Raw genomic sequence first — 27,555 nt, forward strand, 5'->3', positions numbered from 1 at the left:
TAGATACTCGTGTAACGCCAAGATGTGAAAATTTTTAGTACTTTTCGGCAATGAATATTCTAACCCACAGCAATTCTAAATTTTTTATTGAAATTATTTAAATTTGAATATTATAATCAGAAGTTTATCGTGATAAATTAAAACTTTTAGAATTTGTTTTAATATCATTACATGTAACATAAGTTGATAGAATTTTACTACAAGATAGAATAAGAGAGTAATGAATAAATAATATTTTAGTCAATTATATTGAGAAATAAAAATTTGATTGTATTGGTAATAAAATATTAATTTAAATCATTCAGAATATGAAGAGTGTGTTATAAATTATATTTTTTCTTATCATTAAATTTTTTAATCTTTTCAAAATATTATATTTAAATAATGTTTTTCAATTAATTAGCTTTCAAAGAAATCAAAAGTTAGTTATTGATAATGATTTCTGCATTTAATAATTGGTTTTCACAATGTTTCAGAAAAAAAAAAGTTTCAGCTTTTTTTTTTTTTTTTAGCCTCTTCATATGATGAGATCATTGACATTCATCACCTCAAAATATAATAAAAATTAATATATAAACAATAATGAAAAACAGATACTAAACATTATGATATTACTTTAAAGTGAGCGGGTTAAAAGGAGCTCTTATAATATTATTTTTCTTCGGCAGAATTGAAGTTACATTTGGCTGATATTAGTGCCAAAATATTATGCATAGTTTACATTTTAATTGAATGATATGATGACGACGACAACAACAACAACATCATGCCTTTATCCCACTACGTGGGGTCGGCTCCATGAATCATTTTTCTCCAATGATTTGAATATAAGCATTATTGACTCCTTTCTTTTCAAGAGCTCTCCATAGCACTTCTCTTGTAACTTTATCATATGCTTTTTCTAAATCAATAAATATCATATGTAGATCCTCCTTACTTTCTCTATATTTCTCCATCAAACCTCTTAATAAATGTATGGCTTCCATAGTCGACCTACCCGGCATGAATCCAAATTGATTTTGAGAAACATTAGTATCATACCGCAACCTATGCTCCATAACTCAAATCTTTATTTTCCTTTAGGGTGCTAAGGTCACTATAGTCAATCTTATTTTTGCAATCTTCATTAAAAAGTTTAGCAAAATATCTCATCCACCTTTGTTGAATATCATCTTCTAAGAAAAGTATTTTTTGATCTTCATCCTTAATACACTTCACTTGAACTAAATCCTTACTACTCCTATCTCTTTATTTGGCTAACTTATATATATATCTTTCTCTCTCTTTAGTATCTAATCTATTATAAAAATCACTAAAAGCTAATGTCTTTGCAATCCATATTGCTTTCTTAGCATCCTTACGAGCCACTTTATATATTTCCCAACTATCAAAATTTTTAAAATTAAACCAATTTTTATAACAAAACTTCTTATTTTTAATCTTTTCTTGCACATTTGGATTCCACCACCAACTATTTTTACTATTAGGAGCTTTTCCTTTTGATACTCCAAAGACATCTTTTGCGATATTCTTAATATCACTAGCCACTTTTTCCCACATAACATTAGCATTCTTATGCACAGACAAAATCTTAAGATCTAAAATCTTATTATCAAAAATATTTTTATTAATATTCTTTAAATGCCCCCATCTAATCCTATAAAATCATTTTACTTTATTATTTATTATATGCCCCTTTATCTTAAAGTCCAAAACTAATTGAATGATATGACGGTTTATTTAAAATCAACATAAAGTTGACTTGATTGAGAACTCAAAAATTCAATGTGGTCTAGATACAACTTATTATGATTAGGCATATTGGAAAACAATTACAACATTCATAGAATCATAACAAAGAAGTTATTACAATTGTATAACCAAAATCATTTGGGTTGAGTTCAAGTAACTTGGTCGATCATGAAAAGTCAACATCATGGATCAAGTGAAATAAACTCCTTAAGCCTAGCTAGATATTTCACACACACTAACACACATGTTGAACCACTCAAACTAACATAGCCTTATAAATATTAATTAACATAACCACATGATAGGATCACTAAGTTAATCAACTTTGAATCAATTATGTGACTTTAAACATTTATGTAGCTTTCCATGACTTCTTATTGAACACAACAATTGATCAAGGAAATAAAGTTCAACTGAAAGAACTAGCTTCAACCATCAATAATAGCAAACTTATCACCAGTGACCCTAATTGTAAGATTATCATTTTGAGAGGTAAGGTTGAGTTGAGAGACTCTTTGCACTAGTAAAGAGGGAGAATTATCTTCCATCGCTCCATCAATTTTTAACAAACACCCTTCTTGGATGTCAATGGTTGAAATAGTCAAAGATATGTAATATAAAGACAATTTTTTACATCCAATATTAAGATAAGAATCCCATAAAGTATTATACCTTTAATAATGATCGCAATACACAGTCAATTCACGGTCAATACATGATCAATACACACTCAATTAATAGTCAATACACACTCTAGTTACAATCAATACACTCTCAATACAAAGTCAATTCTCACTCAATACAAGGTCAATACACACTCTAAAAACTTAATACATAGCTAATGCACATTCAATCCACAGTCAATACACAGTCAATATACACTCAATAGAAGCTCAATACACACTCAATCAACAGTAAATACACAGTCAATACACAATAAATATATACTCAATACACAATCAATACAAACTCAATACACACTCAATACACACTAGATATAATATTAATAAACACTTAATACACAATCAATACACACTCAATATACACTACAAAATACTCTACAAACAGTTCTTTAAAAAAATGGTAATGAAGGAAACCATAATGGATGGTGCCCAAATTAGATAAATTATAATATTAAGACTGGTTGACTAAGAAATACTTTGAAATGTTGTTTATATTAGGTTGTTAAGCATGAATAATTTGTAGAGTTTATTTGTACGAAGTAGGAAAACTTCAAGACATAAATTATTTTAAAAGATTATAATTGTGAGTTTTTTTTTGTATTGAAAAGTGTTTTTTTAATATTAGCATCTTATAGTTTCTTTAAAAAATATTTTATTTTTATGATATATTTTTAATACAATTTTTTTAAAACACAATGCAATATTGTTTCTGTTTTAGTGTCTTTTAATTATTGGACCAACCTTAATCTCTTCACTGGTAAATTTTATCAATTTGTATTGAATGAAGTTTAGGGACTCAGTAAAAGTGTTGTGGGCTAGAATATACGCGGTGATAGAGTTATGATCCAACATCTTAGCATTGCATGGATATCTAGCTCACACACAGAGAACACAAGACTTTTATGTGGAAAACCCTAGAAAGGGAAAAATCATGGGGCCTGACCCAATTGAAAATGATTCCATTAGAATTTGAGTTGATTATAGCAGGCTCACTCATCCTTGAGGGCAATCAGATTATAAATATTAAATGTTAAGTTGAAATCTAGTGATAAATATGGATGATAGTCTAGCATCACTTAGTGATATGGCGGAGCTCCGAGCATCAGGTGGTTGTCCAGTAAAACTCTGAGCCTCAAATGGTGGTCTAGCAGAGCTTAGGGCTTCAAAAGATGGTCTTGCGGAGCTCAGGGCCTTAGGTGGTGGTCAGACGGAGCTCAGAGCCTTAGGTGGTCGTCCAATCGAGCTCAAAGTGTCAGGTAGTGTTCTGGTAGAAGTGAGGGCCTCATGTGGCAATCTGATGGAGCTTAGGGCTTCACAGGGGTCTGATGGAGGTTAGGGCCTTAGGCAGTGGTCCAGGGGAGATCACAGCCTTAAGTGATGGTCCGGTGGAGCTCAGGGACTCAAGTGGTGGTCCGATGGAGCTCAAGGACCCAAGTGATGGTCTGGCGGAAGTGAGGGCCTCAAGTGGTGGTCTGACGAAGCTCAGAGGTTCAGGTGGTGAGCCGGCAAAACACCTGCGGTGGTCGAGGAGGCAAAGAGGCAAGAGCAATCTTCAATCTCTCTCTTGAATACTTTAGATTAGCTTCCCTTTTCAAGAGAGAGGAGGGGTCTATTTATAGATTTCCTAGAGTTGGATGGCCTGTAAATAGGTGGAGGATCAAGGGCAAATGGGGAGTGGATTGGATGGATGGACGATGTTGAATCCCTTGAATGTGGACCGTTCGTTAGACATTTGAAGGTTTTAATGATGTCAAAATTTTGTGATATTGTGCTTGTTGGATTTGTCTCATTGAGATGCTCAATTTGACTATTAGTATATCACGTTTAAAAACAATTTGGTAGTCCAAATTGTCATTTGAATCTTCCAATAGTGCTTTGGATCCTCGATTCGAACCCATTTGGGATAGGATTGAGTCAAATTTTGTGTCATTAGGTTTATATTTTTTAAGCATTCAGTTCAACTATAAGTTTACTAAAATTAAAGTTTGGATGGTCCCAATTTAATTTGGAAGTTTCCAACTTTATTTTTTCTCGAGATTCATGCCCGATTAGAAAAAGTTTTTTAGGATCTACAAGTTGCCCCAAATTTTTGGGAGTTGATGCTCTAGGAGTGAAAATAAGTGCAATTTGAAATTAAAAAAATACTCCGATCTTGGATGTAGAGATCTCAAATTGCTCTAAGAGTATCAAAGTTGAGTCAGGAGCATCAAAAAATGGTTTCGGGCCCAAATTTTTGCATGATGATGTGGCACTAGATTGTGGTTGATGTGATGTTGATGTGCTAATGACATGTAGGATTGTGGTTGACATTGTGCTGACGTTGTCATGAAATGCAAGATTGTGATTGATGTCGCACACATGAACCTATACGTTATAATTTAAATAAAAAATTTAGATAAATATATCACTTATTCCTTGGTGAGGGAGTGGATAAATTTTGGAGTTTCTTGCCTAAGGTCCTGGGTTTAAATCTTGCTAAAGTTAAGGGTTTTTTTGTGGCGCTGACACAGCACTAACACATAGGATGAATTGTTGACGTAGTAGTGAGACACAGGATGGGGCGATGGCATGGCAGTGACATCATGATGGATCAATGATGTGGAAGTGATATGTAAAATGGGGTTGATGACATGGCAATGACATTTAAGATGGATCAATGACACGATAATGATAGGCATAATGGATTTATGATCTGATAGTGGTGTGTAGGATGGGTTCGATGACATGGCAGTGATATGTAGGATGGATTGATATGTGGCAGTAAAACGTAAGATGAATTAATGATGTAGTAGTGTCATACATGATAGATTATTGACATGGTAGTAACATGTAGTACAAATCGATGATGTGGCAGGGACACATAGGATAGATTGATGATGTGGTTGTGTCATACATGACAGATTGATGGGGTAGTAATACACAGTATAGATTAATGATGTGGCACCCATAACCTATTTAGTTGTGGCTGATGTGGCCTTGACACGCATGATCATGGCTGACATGGCCATGACATACAGGATTGTGGCTGACATGGCACCCATGACCTGTTAGGTTGTGGCTAACATGGCCACGACAAACATGATCATGGCTGAAGTGGCACCCACAATTTATTAGGTCATGGCTAACATGGCCACGACGCATAGGATTGTGGCTCACATGGCAATGACGTGTAGTAGCGTAGCTGATGTGGCGCTGACATGATTGCTTACATGGAAGATAAATTTTTTTTTATTATATATATATTATAATAATTATTTTTTTTTAAATTCCTCAAATGCCCTTCCCCCAAATATTAACCCCTCCGCCCCCACTTGGGGTATGAAGCCTCACACCATCTCTTCTCCCTCTCTTCTTTCAATTTAGACCTTTCCCTGGCCCTGTACGGGTGATATCCCTCATCCAGGCCTAGGGGCCCTCTCTGTAAGAAGGAAATTCTCCCCCTATCCCTGTAACTCCCTTGAGTTCTTTCGATATATAGGAAGCATTCCTCTGCCTTTGGATAGGTGAAAACCCTTGTCCAATTGTAGGGCCCTTCCATATATAGGGGTAATGTTGGGTGACCACCTTCCATTAAGAGATCCTAAGGCCAGGGGAGATCTTATCGCAATGTAGGATGGTAAGTGGAGACCAAATAAGGGAGCGAGGGTAGATGATGCAACATCCACCATCACAAGTGACTCTTTGATTATTCTCTATAAGAAGTTTCACATTCTGAAAAATGTGGTGATGATGGTCCCTAAAGGGTTTGATCGAGCCGGCCTTCCTCCTCCCAGGTACCTAACCGTCAACAAAGCCAGCTTACGAGTGGGGTGTCATTTTCCACCTCCTACTGAGATGATCAAGATTTTGCTACATTGTGGGGCGAGCCTATAGCAATTTTCATACATAGCCAAAGACTATGGGGTTGATTGCGTTATTTAGGAATTGAGAAGCTATTTTAACACCTGAGCATATTTCATAGATGGTTAGACTCACTAGTGATACATAGGGACGCATAACATTTAGATCAAAATGATTTGATATGTATACTCGTAATCCTTCAAAGAGCCGGGCTAGCGTATTTTTTTTTTAATGAAAAATGTCTTGGGCTGATAAAGAAGTGAGGGAAGACGAGGGATCTGCCAGCCCCTCTACACGTCGGAGAAGAAGACATAATGAGGTTCCTTAAGATTCTCAACTTTGAACATCTTCAATATGAGTTACTTGTATAAATATATTGAAGAAGAGTTCTTGTCTAAGGTCAGGCTATTGTTCCATGCTGGGAGGTCAGATAAATGAATGTTGAAGTTGTATTCCAAGGTTCCTGAGCCCCTGCCCCAGCTTCAAAGGTGGCTTCTAAATGATAGGCGAGAGGTGAAGATCCCCGAAATTTTTTGAAGAAGAATAAGTTGGAGGGGGCTACGACAAGTACTAGCAATGCTCTACCCAACTCTTCCCCCACCAAGTTTCATATCCCTGGGGATGTCCTGAGCCATCAATGTATCAGATGCTACAAAGCTGATGACTTGGTGAATAATATCTTCCTAATGCTTCTTCTCTTTTTCTTCTGGGATAGATTCTAATGTACCTTTCTTCCTTATTTCAGTTGTCGCAACTTGAGACGGAGCTAACTGAGATCTTAAACTAATGGAACAATGAATTTGTGAAGGTAAAATATTTTCAAGAAGAGTACAAGTAAAAGTGGGATCATAAGACCAAAGAGGCAAAGGTGTTAGAGTAGGAGTTATGCGACTGGTGGATTGAGCTAGCCAACATAGTGCACTATATATCTCTTCAAAATTAGCTGACATATTGGCTTCATATTAACCTGGTGGAGACACAAGCAACAATCACCTAGCTTTTAAAGGATCAAAAAGCCTCTGTAAGGAAGATAACAATGTTCAAGGAAGAGAATAAGATGTCACATACTCTTATAGCTGAGAAGGAGGCCACTTTGTCTAGCTTACAATCTTTAAGAGTCGTTAAAGATTTTAAAAAGTTTATAGCTTTGAAGACTATCATCCAGGATCATGTTTAGGAGGCTCGAGATCATATATATGATCTAGAAGTAAAATGTTTGGAGCAGTAGTGTATTGATGAGCGATTCATACGGGGCTTTTTAAAGAGAGTTCGCTTGATACAGCGGAAGACTAGAGTTAAAGTTGAAGGGGTTACAACTAGGCTTCAGATGACCCTCCTTTAAATTCTGACAAAAGCAATATGGAGAGTGAGCTATAGAAGTCATTTTGCCTCGAGGAGGATGATGAGATTATAAATATTGAGTAGTCCTTCTATTTTTTTTATGTTCCACTAATTTATCACTTTATTTTTCTTAGTGATTATTATATATTAGGTGTTTGCATTCATATGTATTATCTTCTATGATTTAATAGAAAGTTGTTTATATTTTTATCTAATTAGTGAACATTCCAGTGCTCTCTTTTTTTTAAGACACTTGACTTATTGGAAGTTGTTAGTTGCAACATTATGCATTTTTAACCTATGAAGAAGAAGTTGGATTTGGTCCCTTTGGGGCCGGACATCTAGTGATTGAGATTCAGGCTTCTCAAATTAAGGGTTCAAGATCTAAATGACACTCGCCAAGGATGTTTGACCTTCCAGAGGTTGTTAATTATAGCATTATAAATTCATTAAAAATATATATAAGAGGTCGGATCAAATCTCCCTGGGACTAATAATCTAGTGATTGAGGTGCAACATAGAGTGTGTATATCTTAAATCAAGGATATTAAAATCAATTGACACCCACCTAGGATATTTTACCTATATGAGGTTATTAATTAAAGCATTATTTGATGCTTTTTAACCTGTATGGAAGAGGTCGAATTGAATCCCCTTGGGATTGATCATCCAATGATTGAGTTATAATAATGATTATGTATTGCTCGAATCAAGGACTTCAAGATTAAAGTTCATAGCTTGTGTGAAGCTATAAATACAATCTTACTTAAAAAAGGTGATAATGTAACTAAATGAGTGAACAAAGTTTTACTATATTAAATAATGTCATACTTCTCTGATATAACTCAGGGATAAAAAGTTACAAATGCAATAAAAAAACATAGGTGATAAATGACATTCAACACTAAATACATATAACACTGAATACAAACAACACTGAAGACATATATTACTTAAAACAAGTAGTAATATTGTGTTCTACTGATAATACTTGTGGAGGTTTTCTACATTCCAGGGCTGAGGGAGCATCTTTCCCTCAGCATTCTTTAACTTAAAAGTCTCGGGCTTCACCACGGCTGCCACCAAGTATGGACCTCCCAAAGGGGGGAGAGTTTTTTATATTGGGGGTCTTTTCATGCTGCCTTGATGCTATATAGGACTAAATCTCTAATTTAAATACATTGGGGTTTCATCCTTCGATTATAGTGACATGAAATTCTTTGGTGATGTACAACAACCTTGAGCATCACCTTGTCTCTTTTTTTTAAAGGAGGTCTAGGTTGTATCTGAGTATTTCCTCATTGGTGTTGAAGTCAAAAGTTTGAATTTTATGACTTGTAACTTCAATGTCGATGGGAATAACAGCTTCTATGCAAAAGTAGAGGTTATACAATGCTTTTCTTGTTAGAGTTCTAGTCATGGTACGATAGGCCCACAAGACATTTGAGAGTTCATCAGCCCATTGCCCCCAAGTCGTTTCTAGTCGTGTCTTCAATCCTTTTAGTATAATTTGATTAGTGAACTCTATTTTTCAATTTATTTGATGATGGGCTATGACCATATGTACCAGTTGTATATAGAGTTATTTACAAATGTTGTAAAGACCTTTCTAGTGAATTGAGTTTTATTATCAGTGATAATTTTTGCTAGAATGACAAAATGATATATTATATTCTTTCATATGAACTATTTGGCATTAACTTCAATGAACTTTGCCAGAGATTTGAACTCCAACCACTTGGTGAAATAGTCCACAGCCAAATGATGAAGTTCCACTATCCGGTAGCTATATGGAAAGGTCCCATTATGTCAATACCCCATTGGAAAAAAAGTCAGAGACTCTATAATGATGAGATCTCCATAGTAGGTAAATGGGTAAGGTTATCATGTAATTAGCAACTGTTAAACTTTCATATAAACTCTAGTGTATCCTACTTCATCGTAGGCCAGTAAAACCTATGCCTCATAATCTTATTAGCTAATGTCCTTCCACCCAAATACTCTCTGCAAATTCCTGAATGTATTTCTCAGAATACATAATTTGCTTCTAAAGGGGAAGACCCTTGAGTTATGGCCCTACAAAAGGCTCATTTGTATAACTTTCTACTAATAATAGTAAAGTTTGTCGCCTGCCTCCGAAGTCGTATTACCATCATTGGGTTTTCATGAAGAACTCCATCTTATAAGAAAGTTAGAATGTAATTGATCTAAGAAGTCTCTCTTGACTCATAGGTTGATTGTGTAACCCATGGGCCCTAAACACTTGAAATGTAGATCTCCTCAACACACTTTCTTTTAAAAATGTCACCAATTGTAGAAGTAACTAGTTTGGAGAGAGCGTTTACTTGTGCATTCTGCTCTCAGAGAATTTGGACAATTTGATGCATCATTATTTTTGCGAAAAGGGATTTAACTATTTACTAGTACTGGGCCATTAATGAATTGTGGGTATCAAATTCTCCCTCCACTTGAGAGGCGACTATCTGGGACTTGGTGTGAACTACCAAATCATGTACTTCATAATTGATTGCCAACGTCAATCCGATGATCAAGGCCTCATATTCAGCAACATTACTTATTGCTGAGAACTTTAATCTAAGCCTGTATTTGATAGTCCTAGAAGCTCCATCGACATATAAGGTCCAATATGAGGAAGAAGGAGATGTATCTAGTGGTTCGTTAGAGGCGTGGTTAGTATATTCAACCATAAAGTTAGCAAGCACTTATGACTTGATGTTGGGTATACACAAGAAATGAATGTCAAACTCTCCAAGCTCCACTGACCATTTGATCAATCTTTCAGATGACTCGGGTTTTTGGAGAATTCTTTCAATGGTAGGTTTATATAGACCCCTCTTGTATGTGCTTGGAAATAAAGACATAATTTTCTAGCTGAGAAGACTAACACCAAGGCTGTCTTATTTGCTAATGGGTAGCATGATTCTATTTCAGAAAGTACCTTACTAATATAATAAAAAGGGTGTTGAATAATATCATCTACTTGGACCAAGACTGAGCTTATAGCCTGGGAGGAGATGATCATATATATGTATAACATTTCCCGTAGAATTGTCTTCAAGAGAAGTGGAGGTGAGACTAGAAAAATTCAAAGCTGCTCAAAAGCCTCTTGGTATTCGTTAGCCCAATTAAATCTTGAGTTACGAGCACCTCTAAGGATATTAAAGAAGGGTAGATATTTATCTTCTAAGCGAGCCAGTAAATAAGAGAGTGTTGTAATCATTTTGTTTAATATTTAGAATTCCTTATATTTCTTGGGGGTACCATATCCCTTAGGGCCTTGATCTTCTCAGGATTGACCACAATCCCTCGATGGATAATCATAAACCCAAAAAAGTTCTTAACGCAACTCTGAATGTATATTTAGAGGTTTTGAGGGGAATGTTGTACGATCAAAAGTGGCAGAAATATTAGTCTTAGTCATAGATATGTTAGGATTTCTTGAGGCCTTTAACTAGCATATCATCCACATACACTTTCATAGTGCAGCCAATAAGGTTTTTAAAAACCTTATTTATCAGGTAGTGGTATGTTGATCCAGTGTTCTTGAGCCCGAACGGCATTACCATATAATATTATAAACCCTTATCTGTTTGAAAAGCTATTACCTCCTCATCAGCAGGATCCATATATATTTAATTGTATCCAGAGTAGGCATCCATGAATCTCAACACTGATGTTCGGATGTGGCATTGACTAACTAGTTAATACAAGGAAGAAAAAAACCATCCTTGGGGCAGGCATTATTAAGATCTGTACAACCTACGTACAATCTTGAGGCTTCACTTGCCTTTGAAACCATAATAATGTTTGCCAACTAAGTGGACCAGTGCACTTCCCTTATAAATCCAGCTTTCAAAAGCTTATTTACCTCCTACTCAATTATCAGCTAACAATTTGGTGCAAAGTTCTACTTCTTTTGGTTACTTTCTTATACATTAGGTTGACCTTGAGGGAGTGTGTGATTACTTCAGGGTTGATTTCGGGCATATCGACCAGAATCCATACAAATATATCTTGGTTTGTACATAGAAAATCTACATATATTTTCTTCTCTTCATTTGAGATAAATGATCTGATCTGCACTATTCTGGAAGGGTGCTCATCTGATAGAGAGACATAAGTATGGTCTTCTTTAGGGGAAGCCCTCTGAGGAATATCCTCTCTCTGAAGATCAAAATCTTTGATGCTTAAGGTAATTGATGGGCCTTGTTGAGCTTGCTGAAGATAGCATAATTGCACTATTTATTGGTCTCCTCGTACTATGTCGATCCCTATTTATGTGAGAAATTTCAATTTGTGGTGAGGGATCGAGGCGACAATCTCAATGATTGATTGGAGCAGTCTTCTAAAAATAGCATTGTAAGCTGATTCTTATTTTACCCCAATAAACTACTTGGAGTGTGTAGCCTGATAGGGGAATTCCCTAAGTATAATTAGAAGATTGAAAGTTCCTTCCACTCTCATATGTCAATGTTCAAATCTATATAATGGACTTACGACTGGCTGCAACTTCTCTCTAGGGAGACCCATGTTGAAAAAGGTAGAGTAGAACGGGACATAAATAAAACTCACATTATCAACCAAGATCCTCTTGACATTATAACATGGGTTGCCAATTCCTGCACTAATTACAAGTGGTTCTTGATGAGGGGTATTTATTTCCTCTAAGTTAGAATCATTTAAAGCAATAAAGTGATCGGTGCGAGACTTCTTCGACGTTGGATCTTTAATGGCTACAATCAGGACTTGACTAGGTATTGTAGGTCCTACAATAAAGGTTTTAATTTCACCAACCACTTGATGATTGTTCGATGATTTCCTTTGATGTTTAATTTGCCATATAGTTAGACCACCCTCATCACAAACTGTTGGGTTATGGATGAATTGTCAGAGATATCCTTGTCAGATCAACCTCTCGATTTCTTCCTTAAGTTTTCTGCATGATTTAGTAGTGCATCTATGATTATAGTGAAAGTGACAATATTACTCCTAATTTCTGACGTTGGGCTTCAAAGGATAAAACCTATTCACATTCTCCTAGTCTTGAATGGCCATCAAAATGTTTGCTTGAGATATATTAAGTGACATGTACTCCTTTTCTTGGTGAGGCTCTCATCACAGTTGTGAGGGCTGAGGGGGGGCAGATTGTCATTTTCTTGCTTTTCCTCTGTGTGGATGGATTTTCCATTCCCATGGTGCTTTTATGTTTCACAATTGTTTACTCAAATTGCTTCCTATGAAAATTAATAGCTTCATTCGTAGAGATTTGGGCCTCCACGCGATAGATTAGATCCATATAAGAATGGACAATGTCTCATATGAGTGCTGAGTAGAAGGGACCAAGATAAAGACTTTTGAGAAATACACCTCTAAGTAACTTGAAATTTATCCTAGAATTAGTAGATAATCTTTGAAAGTACTACTTGAGGGACTCATTTTCATTCTGGAGAATTCCTGAGAGAAGAGAAGAGTCTCTAACCATCCTCCGATTGGCAAAACATTGTTCGACAAATATTTTGGCTAATTTGATGAATGCTGGAATGGTTCCGATGGGGAGTGAGTATAACCATATTTGAGATTTTCCTTTGAGGTTATCTTGAAAGATCTGGCATAGGAGCATGTTAGAGGCATGCGGGATGTGCATTATGGTCCTATAGTGATTGATATATTCGTACGAGTCAAATGTTCCATCATATGAATTGATGCTTGGTAGTTTGAATCTTACCAGAATGGGCTGTTGAAGGATGGCTTTAGTTAGGGGTGATTACTTCTGGAAGTTTTGTTAAAAAAGAGATTATCTTATATTTCTTGTGGGGAACTCCTCTCAGACTAGTCTTCGTAATTCATGCCATAGGACATTACGGGGGAGTTCAGTAATGTGTTGTCAGGCTAAGTCCTCGGGGATGTCTGGATGAATGTGAGCTTAGTGGCCTGTGCGTGAAGAATGGGTAGAGCTTACTTTGTCAGCAAACTCATTTTTTGGATGTGTCGGAGGGTGAATCCTTGGCGACGGAAGGTGAATCTCAACATGAATATGTTCAAGTTGAACATCTTTGATCCTTGATGGATCTCGAGGGAGAAGAATCTCTTCTTATTGTGCTAGTGTCGATCCTAAAGTCTCTCACAAGACTTAAAGGATCTCATTATAGACTCCTCCATCTTTTTGATATGATCTTCTAGGGAGGGTCTTGATGTTCCTTCCCTAGTAGGGTTTTAACACCATGGTGGAAAGAAATAGATGCCTAGCATCCTTGGTTTATGGAAGGATTCCTAATTTGGTGTTAGTTGGAGCGGCATGAACACAAGATGCAATGGCTACACCTGTTAGCCATTAGAGGAGTGCTTAAAATAGTGGGATTGAAGGTTCTCATAGATGGCACCAAATTTTTGTGGGCTAAAATTATTGTGGCGATAGAGTTATGATCCTACATCTTAGCGTTGCATGAATATCTAGCTCACACATATATAACACAAGATTTTTATATAAAAAACCCTAAAAAAGGAAAAAACCAAGAGGCCTGGCCTAGTTGAAAATGATTCCACTAAAAATTAAGTAGATTACAGCAGGCTAACTCATCCTTTAGGGTGATCAAATTATAAATGTAAACTATAAGTTTAAATATAGTGAAAAACATAGATGAATGTCCGGCATCACTTGGTGGTCTAGCAGAACTGAAGGCTTTAGATGGTGGTCCAGCAGAACTTCAGGCCTTAGGTGGTGGTCTGTCAGAACTCAGGCCTTCAGGAGGTGGTCCCGTGAAGCTCAGTGCCTCATGTTGTGGTCTAGCGGAGCTCAGGACCTCAGGTGGTGGTCTGGCAAAGCTTAGAGTGTCAAGTGGTGGTCTAACATAAGTGAGGGACTTAGGTGGTGGTATGATGAAGCTTAAGGCTCCATGTAGTGGTCCGGATGAGATCAAATCCTTAAGTGGTGGTCCAGCGGAGTTCAGGGCCTCAGGTGGTGGTCTGATGGAGCTCAGGGCTTCAAGTGGTGGTCTGATGCAGCTCAGAGCCTTAAGTGGTGGTCTAACAGATGTGAGGGCCTCAGGTGGTGGTCAAGTGGAGCTCAGGGCCTCAGATGATTATCTGGCAGAGCTTAGGGCCTAAGGTGGTGGTCCAGCAAAAGTGAGGTCTGTTAAGAGAGTTGCTATTTGAATATTTTACATTCTTGCAGCTTGTTTAATTTTGATGATTTCAAATATTATTGTTTTAATTATCATTTTCTCCTAACACTTTTTAAAATAATTATTTTTTCTCTTGTGTGGATTAACATTTCAGGATAATCGTACTTAAGACTGATGAAGACTTCAAATCAAATTCAGCATAAGATAGTTTATAAATTGAAGTATGTATTTTTTACTTTATTAAGTCTGAGTGAGTGTGATTGTATTTAAGCAAACTAGCACACACACATTGGGGAAGATATTTAAAAATCAAAATTTCTTATATTGATCATACGAGATGAACCATGTTCGTATGGAACGATCAGGTCAGTTATACCTCTCGGAGAGCAATGGAACGAATAAAAAATCAAAGAAATTTTTCTAAATCCTATTCATCCAAACAAAATTCTATGTTCATCCCAGGACGATGTTCTCTGGATTCATGACTTAAACTGTTTGTCCAGACGAAATTCCATGTTCGTCCCAGGATGATGTTCTCTGTATTCATGACTTAAACTGTTCGTCCAGACGAAATTTCATGTTCGTCCCAGGATGATGTTATCTAGATTCATGACTTAAACTATTCATCCAGACGAAATTCCATGTTCATCCTAGGATGATGTTCTCTGGACTCATGACTTAAACTATTCGTCCAGATGAAGTACCATGTTTGTCTCACAATGAGGTTCTCTGGACTATTTCTTTGTTCTGATCATCCAGACGAACTTGCACATTCGTCCCAGGACAATGTGCTATGTTTCTAAACCATAAGAGTCATCCTCCAGTTATCTTTCAAGGAGGTTGAAAATAATTGTTCGTATCGGATGCACACTGTTCATCCATGTATAAAGAGTTCATACTGAACAGTTTTTGCACTGTTTGTACGTACGAAATATTGATCGTACGGGACGATCAAGTGTGTACAAAATTGAAAAATTGTAGTTTTTGGTCAGGTTTTTGTGTCTTTCATATGAAAGATCCATTGTAAACTATCTAGTAAACTTTTTGGTCATTGGTCTGCATGCTTATTGAAAGAAGTGTGAAGGAGAGAGTGAGAGAGAGTGTTTGAAGGAGAGTTGTTACCATTGGAGCATGAAGGATTCACTTGGTACTCAAAAATAAGGATCTCAACTTTGTGAATTGTGATTATTTCACTCTTTTTTCTTGTCATTCTAGATTTCTTTTGAGAAGATCTTTCAAGGAGATCTAGTTCACTGCCAACACTTGGAGAGTGTGAAAAGATGAAAGGTTCTCTGTCTACACTTGGAGAGTGTGAACAGCGGGAAGGTTCTCTGCCTACATTTGGAGAGTGTGAAAGGATGGAAGGCTCTCTGCCTACACTTGGAGAGTGTGAATAGCGGGAGGTACTCTGCCTACACTTGGAGGGTGTAAAAGGATGACGGTTCTCTGCCGCACCGGGTAGTGGTGGAAGAGATTTTTGTGAAGGCTTCTCCTCCTTGCTGTGGGGGAAAAAGGAGAAACACTATTGGTATTAATGCAATACTCAGAAGGTGGCTCCGGGGAGTGGATGTAGGTCGTGTTTGATCGAACCACTATAAATCTTGTGTCTTTTTATTTTTCCACTGCTTTTCTTTTTTACTTTACTTTTTGTGTTGTTCTGTGGTTGAAAATTTTTTTTACCAAAAATCATTAAAGTTTTCATCGATTTAAAAAATAAAGATGGAAACTTTTTTTTAATTACCAATTCACCCCCCCCCCTCCTCTTTGTTAGCCGTTGGGATATAAGGTTAGGTCTAACAACCTAATTCATATTGAACAAGTTTCAACAAGTGGTATCATATCTTAATTTCAAAATCATAAGTTTAGACTACTTTTTGATTAACGACCATGGCTACATTTGGAAACTGAAATACACCTAAGGGTTACTCTATAACTAGACCTCCATTGTTTGACAATATTCCTTTTGATTTTTGGAAAATACGCATGTCTACATTTTTACGGTCACTTGATTACCGTATGTGGATCTTAGTTCAGGAAGGGTATACAAAACCAACTAGACTAGTTGACAGAGTTAGAGTTGAAACACCTTTTGTGGTCTGGATAGTAGAAGAACATGACTTAGCACAACTAAATGCCAAATGCTTGAATAGTTTCTTTAGTGCTCTAAAATCAGAAGATTACATGCGGGTTTTTACTTGCAAGAGTGGAAAGGACATATGGGATAGACTTTGTATAACTTATGAGGGGACTAATGAAGTAAAATAATCTAAACTTAACATCTTGTAACATGACTATGAATTATTTCGCATGAAACCTAATGAATCTATTTCTGACATGTACACAAGATTCACACAAATAGTCACCTCTTTATATGCATTAGGTTGGGAACTAACAAATGCTGAAATGGTCAATAAGATACTTCATTATTTGCCTACTGCTTATAATATTAAAATAATTGTAATTATAGAGTCTATAGATCTAAACATCTACTTTATTGACAATCTTTTTGGATCGCTCATTGCTTACGAGCAAGGAGTTAGTTAAAGAAAGATTAATGCAGGTGAACCATGAAGGGAGAAGAATATTGCACTAAAATTGCAGGAGTCAGAAAGTGAACTCTCACAACCCGAGGATGAAGACGACATCGCATTGATGACTAGACAGTTCAGAAGCTTTCTAGAGAGGAAGCAAAATAGATGCCAGCAATGGAATCGAGGTTAATTTAATCAAAATTTCAAGGTTTCAAATAATGTTATTTTCTATGAGTGTAGAAAACCTGGATATATTAAGTCAGATTGCCCAAAACTCAAAGCCACTTCTAGCAAGGAGAAGGTAGAGGAGAAACCAAATGTGAAGAAGGGCAAGAAGATTAAATATACGAATCATATTTTAGAAGATATGAATTCATTTTACAAATTGAACATAAAATCTCTTGAGGAAAATAGGATATCCCCAAGACTTGAAGATTTTACTAATCCTATTTTGAATCCTAAATTTATACAATCTCTGAATAGACAGATGAATAGTAGAAGACTTAAGAATCCATTTTCAAGAGTCAAATATTATAATTGTGGATTATTTGGACATATAGCTCACCCTAAACCCTTTGAAGAAGAAAATTTATTTGGTGTGGAGACCTAAGATGCATAAACCTAGATATGTCATACATATATCTAATTATAAATTATCAAAAGGAGAACCCAAACTTGTTTGGGTTTTCAGATCTAACGTTTAATAATTATGTAGGATGGCTCTCACACAAGACCTCATGACAGCATATAGTACCTAGACAGTAGTTGCTCAAAGCATATGATTGGGGATACTGCATAATTCATATCGCTGGAATCCAGAAGTGGAGGCAAGGTTACTCTTGGAGATAACACCACAAGGAAGGTAGTTAGGTCATGTATGATTGGAAATCTTAAGAATTTTTTTATTAAAAATATGTTATTGGTAGAAAGCTTAAAGTATAATTTGTTAAGTATTAGCCAGCTATGTAATAAAGAATACTGTGTAAAATTTTTTCCAACTAGCTGCATATTAAGCTTGAATGGTAATGATATTTTGAATGGTATAAGGGTAAACAACGTGTATATGCTAGACTTGAATTGTATTAAAACTCCTACTGCTTTTTGTTTAAAAACTATTTATGATTAATCATGGCTTTGGCATAGGAGACTTTGTCATTCTAGCATGAAAAACCTTAGGAGAATTACCCAAAAGAATTTAGTGAGAGGTATACCAAAACTAGACTTTACTAAGGACCACCTTTATGATGCATATCAATTAGGAAAATAGGTGAACTCCTCTTTTCAGTCCAGTAAGGATCTTAGAACTAGTAAACCATTAGAGATTTTACATATGGATCTTTTTGGACTTGTTAAAATTATAAGTCTAGGAAGGAAGGAATATGGATTTATGATTGTGGATGATTACTCTAGATCCACATAGGTTGGATTTCTATATCGTAAGAGTGAATTATTTGAGAAATTTAGAAACTTTTCGACTTGGATTCAAAGGAAGCTAAGATGTGAATTTATGATTATTCAAAGTGATCATGGAGGAGAGTTTGAGAATGAAATATTTGAGGATTTTTGTAAGGAGAAAGAAATTGATCACAATTTTTTTGCACCTAAAACCCCTTAACAAAATAGGGTATTCGAAAGAAAAAATAGAACATTAATAGAAGTTGCTCGAGCCATGTTGGCAGAATACTCACTTCCTAAATATTTTTGGGCTGAGGCGATTAGTAGTGCATGTTATGTTCTGAATAGGGTGAATGTTAGATCAAAATTAGATAAAACACCCTATGAGTTGCTAAAGGGAAGAACACCTAATTTGTCAAATTTGCATGTTTTTAGATGTAAGGTGTTTATTCATATCAATGGAAAATCTACCTTAGGAAAATTTGATCCAAAATCAAATGAAGGTATTTTTATAGGATACTCAAGTGTTGGAAAATCTTATACAATATTCAATAAAATAACTTTGGTAATTGAGGAGACCACGCATGTTGTATTTAATAAATTTGGAATTTTGGAAGAGCCAAATATTGAAGAAGATGAGATATAAATTAACTCCCAAAAGATTGAGAAAATAAATTTGGAAGAAAATCTGGAGATAAAAAACCTGTTGCCTAGAGATTTAAGATTTTCTAAGAACCACCCAAAGGAATTGATTATAGGTGAACCTAGTGAGGGTGTTAGGACTAGGCCTGGATTAAACAAAGAAGTCAATCACTCACCCTTTATTTTAACCATAGAACCCATAAATATTGATCAAGCACTTTCGAATGAATTTTGGATATTAGCTATGCAAAAAGAGTGAAATCAATTCGTAAGAAATGAAGTTGGAAAATTAATTGCAAGGCCAAAGAATAAAAGTGTAGTAGGAACTAAGTGGGTATTCAAGAACAAAATGAATGAATCAGGAGTAGTTATTAGAAATAAGGCTAGATTAGTGTAAAGGGTATAATCAGATTGAAGGAATTAATTTTGAGGAGAGTTTTGCCCCTATAACTAGACTTGAAGCAATTAGGGTTTTATTAACGTATGCCTATTTTTGAGAATTTAAATTGTACCAAATGGATGTTAAAAGTGTTTTTTTAAATGGGGTAATTCAAGAGGATATTTTTGTAGAACAACCTCTAGGATTTGAAAATTCTAAATACTCAAATCATATTTTCAACCTGAAATGACATTATATAGATTAAAACAGGCACTTAGGGTATGGTATGAAAGGTTGAGCACATTCCTACTTAAGAGATCTTTTGAAAAAGGGAGTGTGGATACAACTCTCTTTTTAAAGAAATTAGGAGAGGATATACTCATTATACAAATTTACGTTGATGATATCATCTTTGCATCTACAAATAAAAATCATTGTGATGATTTTTCTAAAATAACGAGTAGTGAATTTGAAATGAGTTTAATGGAAGATTTGAGTTACTTTCTAGGCTTTAGCATTAAGCAAATTGAGAAGGGTACATTTCTTAGTCAGTCAAAATATGTTAAGGGCATACTCAAAAAGTGTGAAATGGACAATGCTAAACTAGTAAATACACCCATGAGTTTCTCAGTTCAGTTGGATAAGGACCCTAAGGGAAAATCTGTTGATCAAAAGAAATTTAGAGGGATAATTAGATCTTTACTTTACTTAACAGCTAGCCGATCCGATGTCATGTTTAGTGTTTGTTTATGTGCTAGATTTCAATCAGATCCAAAAGAATCACATTTGATAGTAGTGAAAAGGATTTTAAGGTATATGTTGGAAACTCAGAACTTAGGAATTTTGTATCCTAAATTTAGCTCTTTATTTGAAATAATTGGTTATTCAGATTCTGACTTTGCAGGTTATATGGTTGATAGAAAAAGCACTTCTAGATCATGTCAATTTATTTGAAATTCTTTAGTCTCATGGTCCAGTAGAAAATAAAATTCAGTAGCTCTATCTACTGCAGAAGCTGAATACATTATATTAGGAAGTTGTGTGGCACAAGTACTTTCGTTAAAAATACAGTTGATTGATTTAGAATTATCTATAGGCATTATTCCTATTTATTATGATAACACTAATGTTATTTGCATTTATAAAAATTCTATTCAACATTCAAGAACCAAACATATAGACATCAGGCATCATTCCATAAGGGAGCATGTATCCAAAGGAGAAATTGAACTCATTCATGTTATAACAGAAAATCAACTTGCAGACATTTTTATAAAATCACTAGCCTTTGATACTTTCAGTACATTAAGAATAAGGCTTGGTGTGATTGATTTGAATGTTTAATTAGAATGATTCTGCAACATTGATGTGTATTTTTATTAGTGTGTTGTGTGTCTTTTGATTTTATGATTTTCTGTACTTTTTATCATTTTTTGTTTATGATTTGTGTTTATTTTTAGAACTTTTGTCTATTTTTTTTGTGTTCTCTCACATCTAGATTCATGATTTTGAATGTTTCCTTAAAAATTTTGAGTGATAATCATCTGTACGAAATTTATTTAGTGCAAGATGAATTGTGTAGTGTATTATCTGTCGGATTTAAATGGTTTGCATACAGTTTTCCAATTTTTATTTCACTATTCGTCTGTACAATCGTGAAGATCATACGGATGATGTGTATTCAATCGTATGTATGTGTGAAGGAAGGTATAGGGATAAGATCAAATTAATTATTCATGATCATACGTGCAAACTTTTGGTTCATACATACGAACACGTGGCAATTCAATATAGAGGACGTTTCAAACTGCTATGAAAATGATCTTAAATTTCTGATTGTCCCGAACGAACACCTATTCATTTGTACGATCTTCTTAGTCAAAATTATGTACGAAAGGATACCTCGTAACATGTGTGAGTATAAAAAGTCATTTCATTTTTGAACTCACTCATTCGTCCATATGAAATATTTTTCATACGTATAAATTAAAAAATTGTACGGGACGAAATGCCTTTCGTATGTATGAAAACTCATTTCTTTTCTTTAAATTGAAGGGTTTTGAATTCAAATTTCATCACTTCAAAAATTCCTTTCAATCCTCTATTCCCCTAGATTTTCTCAATGGCTAGTTCAAGCAAAAGGCAAAAGGTACTTATTAAGGGACCCCCTAAAAACACTGGTAAAAACTTTCTGTCCAAGGCAAATGAAGAATCCTTCCTTAGATTTGCTTCTGCCAAAATCACTCCCTCTAGAGTCCTTTTCCAGGAGCAACTCACTTTCAAAGTAATACACCTTTTTGCTTCCACCCAATTCGGCCTTATCCTCACTCTTATCCATTTCTACAATAAGGAGACCTTCCACTACTTTCTTGCCAATATGTCTGTAAACTCTGACCAATCTGTGATTAGGTCTTATGTTTTAAAAAAGAAAGTAGAAATTACTAAAGAAAACTTGGGAATTTTTCTAAACTAAAGAACTCAAGGGATTAGAGCCCACACTTTGACCTCCTCCACTAACTATAACTAGATAGCAGTAAATCAAGTAATTAGAGGATATAGAGGAGTAGGTCATATGCCTAAGGTAGCTACTCTTAATTAATGACTGTATCATCCAGCATGTTCTTTTCACATCCATTATTCCTAAAGCTGGTCATCGAGTCAATATCACACCTCTTTTTTCTACAGTGACCTATCTGATTATGACTAATCAACTTATAGATGAAGCCCAACTGATCATTGACTACATTTATGGACTTCTGAGATTGGCCATGTCACCCACAAAAGAAAGAAAAATATAGCCTTAGGAGATCTTGTGACCTATATTTTGGTGAAAAAGTATGATCTAGTCCATCCAGTTCAAAATCTAGAGGTGCCTCTCTACTATATGATGGATCATTTCGAGCAATCTTTAATAAAGATGAACATCTCGAACAACATATTATTAGTGTCTCATAGGAGGAAATGGGAGCACCTCCACCTGCACCTGCTGATGAACCAAATGTTCAAGATTGTGTTCACAGGTTTGAATATCTTGAGACTCACTTTGAACAATGCTTTGATCAAATTGAAACTCATCTACAACATCAGGATGTGCAGCATCAGCAGGATATGAGTTGGATAAGAGAGCAAATGGATTGCATAAACTCAAATATGGCTATGATGAGTAGCTATTTTAACTTCTACAACATGCCACCCCCTCCAGATCAGGGCCCCTCAGAGTAATCACTATAGTTCTTTATGTTTTTCAAAAAGTGATGTGATGTGATGTGATGTCAGTTATGTTTTTATGTGTTAGTTGGTTTTATGTTTTTATTGATATCATTTTTGCTCAAATATATCATTTCTATCAATGATAATAAAAGTTATCTTGTCTTTTTTTATTATCTTTGATTTCATTTCAGAAATGTGTTTTGGCCTATATGATCTTTCTCAAAATATTTGATCTCACAAGAGCTATATCTTAAAATGCAACTCAAAATTAAATTCATTAAAAAATCTAATTTTTCATATTTTAAGTTATGATTATAACTTGATCTATTCAAGAATATCAATCTCATGTCTCTTGTTAGACTAATATAATTTTTATATTATTATTACAATTATGATATTTTCTTATTTTTGTATTTCTCTTATTAATATAAATTTTACTATACTTAGAAACATTTGAGATTTTAGATTATTGATTTTGGAAAGATTAAGATTACTCTTGAAAATATACAAATGTAAAAAAATAAAAAAAAAAAAGAATGCGCAATAGTTTGCAATTTGAAAAAGAGGCACAAAATAAGCACACAAAGTAAAAAGATGCACAAAAATGTGACACAAAAATATTGAAAAGATACATAAAGCGCCACTTGTGGTAGTTGATTCTTTCCTCAATCTTTTAATCTTTCAATTCAAATTGATCTTCTGTATAATTTTATTTAATATCTAAATTTGAAATATAGAAATTTTACATTCATCTACTTTGCAATAATTTTGTTTATTTCATTGTCTAAATTGATTAATGTTTTTAATATTTTTTTCTTTGTCTATGTTATATCTCTTCTTAAATCATATGAATCCTTCTATTTATCTAATGACCTTTAATTGTCTTTGTAAATTTATCTCAATCTCTTTCAAGGATCAATTATCAAAGGATTATCATGACTTCTTACATTTCTATTTTTTGTTCTTCTTTCTTCTTCTCTTTTCGTTGTTGTAAAAAAGGGAGAGAAATATTGTTTCTTAACTATCTCCATTTCATTTATTTTATCACTGTTTTATCGTTGTCGTGCTTTATGTTCTAGTAATCATATGTTATATTCTATGTGTGTTAAAAATTTTAAAAATAAAATCTTTTTTAAGTTCAAATTCCCTTACTCTCACATGCTTATCAATTCAGGGGGAGTTTAGGAGAATATTAAGAATTTGAAAATTATAGAAATAATAATTATTTTTTCATCATAAAAAAGTGAGAATTTGTTAAGAAAGTTGTTATTTGCATATTTTACATTCTTGCAACTTGTATAATTTTGATGATTCCAAATATTATTATTTTAATTATCATTTTTTCCTAACACTTTTTGGAAGAATTATTTTTGCTCTTCTATGGACTAATATTTCAGGATAATCGTACTCAAGACTAATGAAAACTTCAAATCAAATTCAGCATAAGATAGTTTGTAAATTAAAGTTTGTATTTTTCACTTTATTAAGTCTGAGTGAGTGTGATTGTATTTAAGCAACCTTGCACACACACATTTCAGGAGATCTTTAAAACTCAAAATTTCTTATACTGATCGTACGGGATGAACCATGTTCATACGTAACGATCAGGTCAGTTATACCTCTTAGAGAGCAATGGAACGAACAGAAAAACGAAGAAATTTTTCTAAGTCTTTTTCATCCAAACGAAATTCCATGTTCATCTTAGGACGATGTTCTCTGGATTCATGACTTAAACTGTTCGTCCAGACGAAATTCCATGTTTGTCCTAGGATGATGTTCTCTGGATTCATGACTTAAACTGTTTATCCAGACGAAATTCCATGTTCGTCCATGGACGATGTTATCTTGATTCATGACTTAAACTGTTTGTCGAGACAAAATTCCATGTTCCTCCCAGGATGATGTTCTTTGGACTCATGACTTCAACTGTTGGTCCAGACAAAGTACCATATTCATCTCAGGATGAGGTTCTATGGACGCATTCTTTGTTCTGATCATCCAGACGAACTTGCACATTCATCCCAGGATAATGTGCTCTATTTATAAACCCTAAGAGTCATCCTGCAGTTATCTTTCAAGGAGGTTGAAAATAACTGTTCATATCGGATGAATACTATTCGTACAGGACGATGATCGGGTATGAAGTTATTTCGTACCCATGTACAAAGAGTTTGTACTGAACAGTTTTTGCACTGTTCGTACTTATGAAATATTGATCGTACGGGACGATCAAGTGCTTATAAAATTTAAATATTGCAGTTTTTGGTCGATTTTTTTGTGTATTTCATATAAAAGTTCTATTGTAAATTGTCTAGTAATCTTTTTGGTCTTTAGTCTTCATGCTTAATGAAAGCAGTGTGAAGGAGAGAGTGAGAGAGAGTGTTTGAAGGAGAGTTCTTACCATTAGAGCGTAAAGGATTCACTTGGTACTCAAAATTAAGGATCTCAACTTTGTGAATTGTGGTTATTTCACTCTTTTCTCTTGTCCTTCTAGATTTTGTTTTAGAAGATCTGTCAAGGAGATCCGGCTCTCTGCCGACATTTGGAGTGTATGAAAAGATGAAAGGTTCTCTGCCTACACTTGGAGAGTGTGAACAGCGGGAAGGTTCTCTACCGACACTTGGAGAGTGTGAAAAGATGAAAGGTTCTCTGCCTACACTTGGACAGTGTGAATAGTGGGAAGGTTCTCTGTCTACACTTGGAGAGTGTGAAAGGATGGAAGACTCTCTGCCTACACTTGGAGAGTGTAAATAGTGGGAGGTACTTTGCCTACACTTGGAGGGTGTAAAAGGATGACGGTTCTCTACCGCACCGGGTAGTGGTGGAAGAGAGTTTTGTGAAGGCTTCTCCGCATTGTTGTGGAGGCAAAAGGAGAGACACTATTGGTATTAGTGCAATACTCGGAAGGTGGCTCCAGGGAGTAGATGTAGGTCGTGTTTGACCGAACCACTATAAATCTTGTGTCATTTAATTTTTCCGCTGATTTTCTTTATTACTTTATTTTTTCTGTTGATTTGTGGTTGAAATTTCTTTTTACAAAAAATCATTAAAGTTTTCAACAGTTTAAAAATTAAAGAGGGAATTTTAATTACCAATTCGCGCCCTTCGCCCCCCCCCCCTCTTGGTTAGCCGCTGGGATATAAGCTTAGGTCTAACAAACTAATTCATATTGAACAAGTTTCAACAAGGTCCTCAGGTGGTGGACCAGCAGAACTCGGGTAGTGGTCGAGGAGGAAAGGAGGCAAGAGCAATCTCAAATCTCTCTCTTGAATCATTTGTCTTTCGTTCCCTTTTAAAGAGAGAGGAGGGGCATATTTATAGATTTCATAGACTGGCATGGTCCATAAATAGGAGGATCAAGGGCAAATGGGAAATGATTTTGATGGACGGACGATGTTGAATCCCTTGATCATGGACCGTTCGTTACATATTTGAATGTCTTAATGATGTCGAAATAATGTGATCTTGGTCTCGTTGGATTTGTCCCATTGAGCCGCTCGATTCAACTATAAGCATTTTACATTTGAAAACCGTTTGGTAATCCAAATTGTGATTTGAACCTTACAACAGTGCTTCGGATCATCGATTTAGACCAATTTAGGCTCAGATTGAGTCGAATTTGGTGTTGTTAGGTTTGTACTTTTGAGACGTTCAGTTCGACTATAAGTTTGCTAAAATCGTAGTTCAGATGGTCCCAATTTAATTTTGGAGGTTTCCAACTTGATTTTGCCTCGAGATTCGTGCCCGATCAGAATTAATTTTTTAGGATGTATAAAAAAGTATCAAATTTGAGCTTCTAATGGTAGTATATTTATATAACATATTTTTCTCAATAATTAAGAAAAAAATCATATGGTTGTATTGCTGATAATACCCCACTGATTTGTGGGATCTAATATAAGATGACATAGATTTTATGCTGACAAATGATAAGTGTCACATTCAAATAATTTTAATACAAACTTAATACACCGTCAATACAAACTCAATACACATTAAACACACAATCAATACACATTCAATACAAACTCAATACATAGCCAATACACACTTAAATAAACATTCAAAACATACTCAATACACACTTAATACACTATCAATACACATTCAACATAGAATATATACTCAATGCACAGTTAATATTAGGGGTGTAAACGAGTCGAGTCGAGTCGAGTTTTGGCCCTTATCGAGCTCGGCTCGTTAGATAGATAGCGAGCTCGAACTCGAGCTCGAGCTCGAGTCGAGCTCGAGCTCGAGTCGAGCTCGACAGTCGAGCTCGAACTCGAGCTCGTGTCACTGTTATCGAGCTCGAGCCGGCTCGCCAGCCATGTGCGGGAATTTTTAAATTTAGGCGGGATTTTTCAAAAATTTTAAAATTAGGCGGGATTTTTAAACTTTAAGCGAGATTTTTAAACTTTAAGAGCAATTTTTAAAACTTAAACAAAAGTTTTATAAAAATATGAAATATTACACTTTTAAATAAAATTTAGGTGATTATTATTATAATTTTTTAATATTTAAATTTAATAAATAAAATAAAATTATTTTTAAAAAAATATTAATATTTAATCGAGCCGGCTCGCGAGCTCACGAGCCAAGCCGGCTCGAGCTCGTTTACTAAACGAGCTCGAACTCGAGCT

This window comes from Dendrobium catenatum, unplaced genomic scaffold (genome assembly GCF_001605985.2).
Source record: "Dendrobium catenatum unplaced genomic scaffold, ASM160598v2 fragScaff_scaffold_361, whole genome shotgun sequence".
NCBI classification, from domain to species: domain Eukaryota; kingdom Viridiplantae; phylum Streptophyta; class Magnoliopsida; order Asparagales; family Orchidaceae; genus Dendrobium; species Dendrobium catenatum.